Genomic DNA, 6,839 nt, shown 5'->3' with positions numbered 1-6,839 from the left:
TCAAAGTAGGATTATAATTTTCTGCAACACCTGTTTCAACCAGCTGCCTCTGATTCTAATGCCTGTTTCCCCATCTTCCCAAATTATAAAATAAAGTAACCTCGAGATCAGTAGAGAATTCTGTGTCCTTTTGGTAGCTCAGAAAGAAAAGGTTTGAGATAGAAAACTGACCAAAAAATATTTTTGCTTATGCTTGAATTTTTACTCTTGTAGAAAATGCATTCAATAGAATCAAGTCCATAATATGTTCTGGTCACGCATATCCTCTCTTTTCCACTATAGTTGTTATATTACTACTTTCTACTCAGTATGTCCTTTTGTACTGATTCTTCATTTTTCAATTGAGTGTTCAAATGTAAGTGCCTTAAATCTGACTGAGGAACAAATTTCTCCCATGCATGCATGAACGAGAAAGGCATGAACACATTAGCTCTATTACTATTATAATAGTGGAGGGACACTATGTTAATATTATTTGTTAGATAGATCTGTATGCTACTTTTCCCACAGTGAACGCAAGATGATGTACATAGGTCTCCTTTCCCCTACTTTATCTTCAAAGCAATCCTTTCAGCTTTGTTCCATTGAGCTCAAGGACATATAGGATATGTCTACATTGCAAAATTATAGCAGTTTGACATCAGATTTTCTGTCCTCACTCAACGCTATGGAATTCTAGGATATGTAGTTTTGTGAGACATTTACTCTTACCTGTCAGTGAGCTCTTCTGACACAACAAACTACAAATCCCATGATTTCCTAGGATGGAGCCATGCTAGTTAAAGTGATGTTGAACTACTATATTTCTGCAGTGTGAATAGCTTCACAGTGACTTTCTTCAGAAAGCTGTCACCCTCCCTGGGCACTCATGTGGATAATGCTGGATCATTTTGGTTTTCCAGATAAGAAATAACATGTAATAATACCTCAGTAGTAGCCACTGAAATATTTCTTGTCTGAAACCCAAAATGATCCAGAATCATCGTCTGGGAGCCAGGCAATGGGCTAATCCCTGCGAACAAGAAAGTCAGGTGTAAAACCTACATGTGGCTTACAAACTGTAACATTTTCACTCTGCCCTTACACCAGGAAACCAAAATTATATACCTGGAGGGACACTGGAGCAAAAAGAACTGCTAGAAAAACAGTGGGCAATGCATAGTCCTGTAGTTACTATTGACCTGCCATATCCAGGTGCTAGTTGCAGTCCAAAAAAAATCTGCATCTCAGATCTGGGTGGTGGAATTCTCTTTCCCCCTTTAATGTATTGGTCTTGGCAGTCTTCAACAATAATCTTAGATTTTAAATGTCTATATTTATACATAACAATTAAAACTGATATTTAAAGTTCTCTTATTAGGGAGAGAGCCTGAATGGAGCTTACTTCTGACAAAAGGTGTTTAGGATTGCAATGCATGTGGCCCTGTTACTCGTGCTTTTATTCCTTTTTTCTGTCTCGATTACATTGTTTGCCTGTAAGCAGGGACTTGTTTGTTGACTTTAACTTTGAAAATCAAAGTATGGAATAGCATAGATCCTTTATAAATAACAACAGAAGAGAATACATTATATAAACATTTCCTTCTCTCTGAAGGTCTAATCTCCATGCTCTTCCATTGACAAAGCAGAATGCCTTCCTCTCAAATATAATACAAAGTTTCTAAAAATCCTTTTAAAAACTGCTTTTAATTTTTAAAATATACAGAACAATGAACTGGGAGCTGTACTGGCCAAAGCTTTAACAGGCATAAAGTCTTTGGTGTCACAGATTTAAACACTGCTAATTTTAAAATCTTTGCTTGACGTAATGAGAATTAGAAAATTGCTCATTTAATAAGGAAATGCTCAAGTACCACAGTTTAAGAAAGCATTTATTTCCTCTCTATTATGGCAAGTGGGTGTCCTGACATGGTGGAGCAGTAAATCCACTGCAGATTTTATTTTGAACTTTAAAGGAATTATCCAAGAAGTTGAACCTATTTGGAGAGAGTGATGAATCTTCAGGAAAGATAATACCTCCTTGAAGTTCAGACTCAAACCTAGCATACACCTACGCTGACCACTTAGATATGAACTGGAAAAGCAGAAACCAGTTTCACAGTTTGGATAATTAGATTGACCTCTATGGAACCAGCTTGAAGTATGGATGGTTAGAGGCTGGCCTTAAACTGGTTCCAGGATCCATCATGGCTTGACTGCCAAGGAGAATGGAGTTTATTTTTCAGTTACCTTTAGAAGAATGTACATATGAGCTTCAGTGGAATAATCTAGGTGTCCACACAGCAATCTGCATTCTATAGAGTTGTTTTCACCAATGAGGTGTTTTACACTAGAGTGTACTAATGCGCATTAAGTTTTCTTTGTCACAGTTTATCCTGGTTTAAAGCATACTGAAATGCATTTCTGTGGTGTGCATTGTATAGTTGCTGGACTTTGAAACAGACTCCAAGATGCATTTAATGGTGAGTGCAGATGAAGCCCTAGGGTGGCCACAGCTCTTTACTGATATTGGAGCCAGCAGTCACTAATAAGTGGGTTGGATCTAGCTTCCCCCTTGTAGAGCTGTAATTGAAAACAAAATATAAAATGGGACTAATTTTCTTTAGTCCCTTTCTCCCTGCAGTTCCCATTGCTTCTTCCTCCAGTATTCTAGAGCATCCCCATCTCTATCAAAGTGGATTGGAAGAAATATGTTTTTAATTGGACTGTATAAGTAGAATATAACTTATTGTTATTATATTACAGAAGTATTAAAGAAACAAAATCAACCATTGCAAGAAGAAGAAATTACAAAACCTTCTAGTATAACTCATTTTCTACTCCTTTCTAATACCATTTAAGGGCCTTTCTACACTGCCTTATTTCCCAGGATCTTATCCCAGATTATCTGCTTTAAACTGGATTATATGAGTCAGATAATCTGGGATAAACAGATAATCTGGGGTCAGATCCTGGGATATAGGAACAATGTGGAAGGGGCCGTGCCATTGCACCAGCAATCATCACATGGAAGGGACTGGAGAAGGTGTGTTGGCACCCTTTCCCTCCCCCCTCCACCTGATGGTGAAAACGCACATTGCCGTCCACCACTCTTTCTGCCATTACACAGGGATTTGGGGAGGAAAGTGCGGGTAACTCCTTATGGCGTTTCACTTCCACTTTGGGAGGAAAGTGGGCAGGGCCTATCATGAGTTGTTTGCTGGTGCACGACAGGCTCAGTACAAGTTGTGAAATAAAGTGGCAAAATGGGGAATTCCTTCCATGTGTGAAGAGGTCTGTAGTCTCCTATTAGGAAGAAAAACATTGATAAAGACCAGAAGCCTCTAGTGGGCTGAAATAGAAGGCAGATTCTGAATCTACTTTCTCTCTCTCTAGAACATTTAATAAAAAATGTCCCCCCAAAACAGGGTTAACTTATCCACAGGTCAATGTAAAATATGTACCAATAATAATAATAATAATAATAATAATAATAATAATAATCTTTATTTATACCCCACAACCATCTCCCCAATGGGGGCTCGGAGCGGCGTACAAGGGGCCAAGCCCGGACAACATAATACAACAAAATAAAACCAGAGCATAAACAATAAACAACATCATCAAATTACATTAAAAAACAGTCATAAAATAACATTCCAATAAGCACAATCACAATAACAATGGGCGGGCCATATGTACAGGATAAAAACAATTCTAAAACTCTAAGGAGATAAAAATAGGAGCAAGTTATCTGCAGGGAACTAGTAAAAGCATACATAGTTGTGAAGCTAAACTTCCCATTTGGAGGGTGCGTGTTCCTGTGGGAAGAGCGTTGAGGGGTGCAATGGTGTCATATTGTGCACCTACTCACCAAAGGCGCAACGGAAAAACCAGGTTTTAAGGTTCTTTTTGAATGTTTCTAGAGAAGGGCTTTCCTGATGTCTCCAAATGAGTTCCAAAGTCGGGGAGCCACAGAGGAGCTCTCTCCCTTGTGCCCACAAGATGAGCTTGTGAGATTGGTAGGGGTGAAAGGAGGTCCTCCCCTGAAGATCTAAGGGCCTGGGTTGGTACGTGGAGAGAGATAAGGTCACGAAGGTAGGCGGGTCCCAAACTGTTTAGGGCTTTGTAGGTGATGACTTGTACCTTGAATTGGGACTGGAAAATAAATGGCAGCCAGTGGAGCTCCTTAAACGTGGGAGTCGACCATTCCCTGTAACTAGCCCCAGTTATCAATCTGGCTGCTGAACGTTGGACAAATTGTAATTTCCAGGCCGTCTTCAAGGGTAGCCCCACGTAGAGCGCATTACAGTAGTCCAGTCCAGAGGTAATTAAGGTGTGGACCACCATGGTCAAGTCAGACTTCACGAGGTATGGTCGCAGCTGGCGCACAAGTTTTAACTGTGCAAAGGCCCTCCTGGCCACACCTGCACATCAAGCGTCAGCACTGAGTCCAGGAAGATCCCCAAGCTGCGGACCTGTGACTTCAGTGGGAGTGCAACCCCATCCAGCACAGGTTGCCACCCAATACCCCGATCAGACGGGCGACTGACCTGGAGGACCTCTGCCTTGTCAGAATTGATCCTCAGCTTGTTCATCCTCAATCAGACCGTCACAGCGGCCAGGCACCAGTCAAGTATCTGAGGGGCTTCCTTGGAGTCTGGTGGAAAAGAGTAGTGGAGTTGGGTGTCATCTGCATAGAGGTGGCACCGCACTCCAAAACTCCAGATGATCTCTCCCAGTGGTTTCATGTAGATGTTGAATAGCATGGGGGGCAGAATAGAACTTTGCGTGACCCCACAGGTCAATGGCCAGGGGTCCGAGCAGGAGTCCCCCAGCTTCACCAACTGGGAGCAACCCTCCAGGAAGGACCGGAGCCACAGCAGAACCGTGCCCCCGAGTCCTTCCCAGAAGGATACCATGGTCGATGGTATCAAAAGCCACTGAGATATCCAAGGGAACGAGCAGGGTCACACTCCCCCTGTCCAGTTCCCTGCGGAGGTCATCTACCAAGGTGACCAAAGCCATCTCGGCACTGTGCCCAGGCCTGAATCCAGACTGAATCCAGAAAATTGGTGTCATCAAGGAATGTCTGGAGCTGCGAGGCAACCACCCGCTACAGAACCTTGCCCAGAAAGGGGAGGTTGGAAATTGGTCTGTAGTTGTTACATATAGACGGGTCAAGGGAGGTCTTCTTTAATAGAGGTTTAATCACCGCCTGCTTAAGGCAGGTCAGGAATTTCAGGTGCCTTGGTTACCTCATCTGGCACTCCATTTAAACTGGAGTCCAGCTCAAGGCATATTTGAGCAACTTTGCTTGCAAAATGGTGTGCGAAATCGCTGCACTGAGTTGCTGAGTCACCAGGAAGCTCTCCAACCTCAGGAGGCCGGAGGTGCTCCCCAATGATTCAGAACAACTCTGACGGCCTCTTTGCTGCAGACGCTATGCAGGCAGTCAAGAATACTTTCCTGGCTGCTCGCAAAGCTGCGGAGAAAGCCCTAATAGTGACTTTAGCCTGTGCTTGGTCATATACACCATGAGATTTCCTCCAGATGCCCTCTAGACCCCTTCTACAGTGCTTCATCACAGCCAGCTCCTCGGTGAACCAAGGAGTCGGTGTGACTCTACGCTATGAGAGGGGATGTTTGGGAGCGATCGTGTCAATTGCCCTGGCCATTTCGCTATTATAGCGATCAACAAGGGCGTCAACGGGATCGTCAGTCTCCAGGACAGAAGGTCCCCAAGAGACCTCAGGAGTCCTTCTGGTCAATCAGCCTATCTTACCTCTTATCAAAAAAAATTCTACTATTAGAGTGGCAAAGGGTGAGAGCTTAGTTCATCCTTGAACAACCTAAAAGAAGCACTGACTATCTCAATGCTTTCTGCTAAAGTACTATTTCTGGCTTTTTTGAATTCCTTGGAGTGAAAATGTTAGTGGAAGTAGCGGGGGGGGGGGGGGGGTTACTTTTTTGAGGTGGAGCTGCCACTTTCACCTCTCTGTAGAATGCCCCTCAACATATCTATGGGTCATATCAAAATCTATAATTTTGGCCTCAAAACCTGTCCTCGACTTAAACATGAGATGTACTTATAAATAAGTATATAAGTATAGAAACCTTTGCTTTCAAGTATGATCATGCTTTTATACATTTCAGAACCACCACATAGTTTAATGTCTCCAGCATGATAGCTTCACCTCTTTTCCCATAGCCTGTAACACGGTGGACCTTCCATTGGAAATCAAACCAAGTGACACAGTCACTAGATAAGAAATCTCCTTTTATTGTTTTCTTCTAAATGAATAAATACAAGAGGAAAATAGTATTCTTACTTGGAATAGCATTCCAGAAGACCAGCAACATTAGTAAGTGGTTGATAAAAATAGATGGTGGGAAACGTGTTTCTTTTGTAAATGGCAAGCATCTCCCCTTATGAAATCGAAAGGTACAGAGTAATCATTTCATGAATGTCACACAACAAATTTTCATTAGGGACTTTTGGAACCACATTGCAAAGAATAATTTATCTTGCACAGATTGTGTATTTCTGAAATGCAGGTCTTTGTCCAGGATCCAAAGTCTGTTTGTCCTAATATGTGCACACCATTTGTTTGATGTCCAAATTACTTTCTAGTACAGCAGCTCTCCAAGTAAGATGGATAAGCTGAATGCTAGACACAGGCCAAGAAAAAATGTTAGCTTGCTGAAGGTCCATATAAATTTATAACCAAAAGGCATGATGACATTCATTTCATTACAACTTAAACACTTCTAATGTTTTCAAAACTTTAGAAGTAGGCAGGTGCATGAAATCCAGGAACCAATTTTCTGCCTATGAAGAAACTCTGGGGTGAACAGAC

Source organism: Anolis sagrei, chromosome 1 (genome assembly GCF_037176765.1).
Source record: "Anolis sagrei isolate rAnoSag1 chromosome 1, rAnoSag1.mat, whole genome shotgun sequence".
NCBI lineage: Eukaryota > Metazoa > Chordata > Lepidosauria > Squamata > Dactyloidae > Anolis > Anolis sagrei.
The sequence above is the reverse complement of the archived record's forward strand: the minus strand, read 5'-3'. Positions refer to the sequence as shown.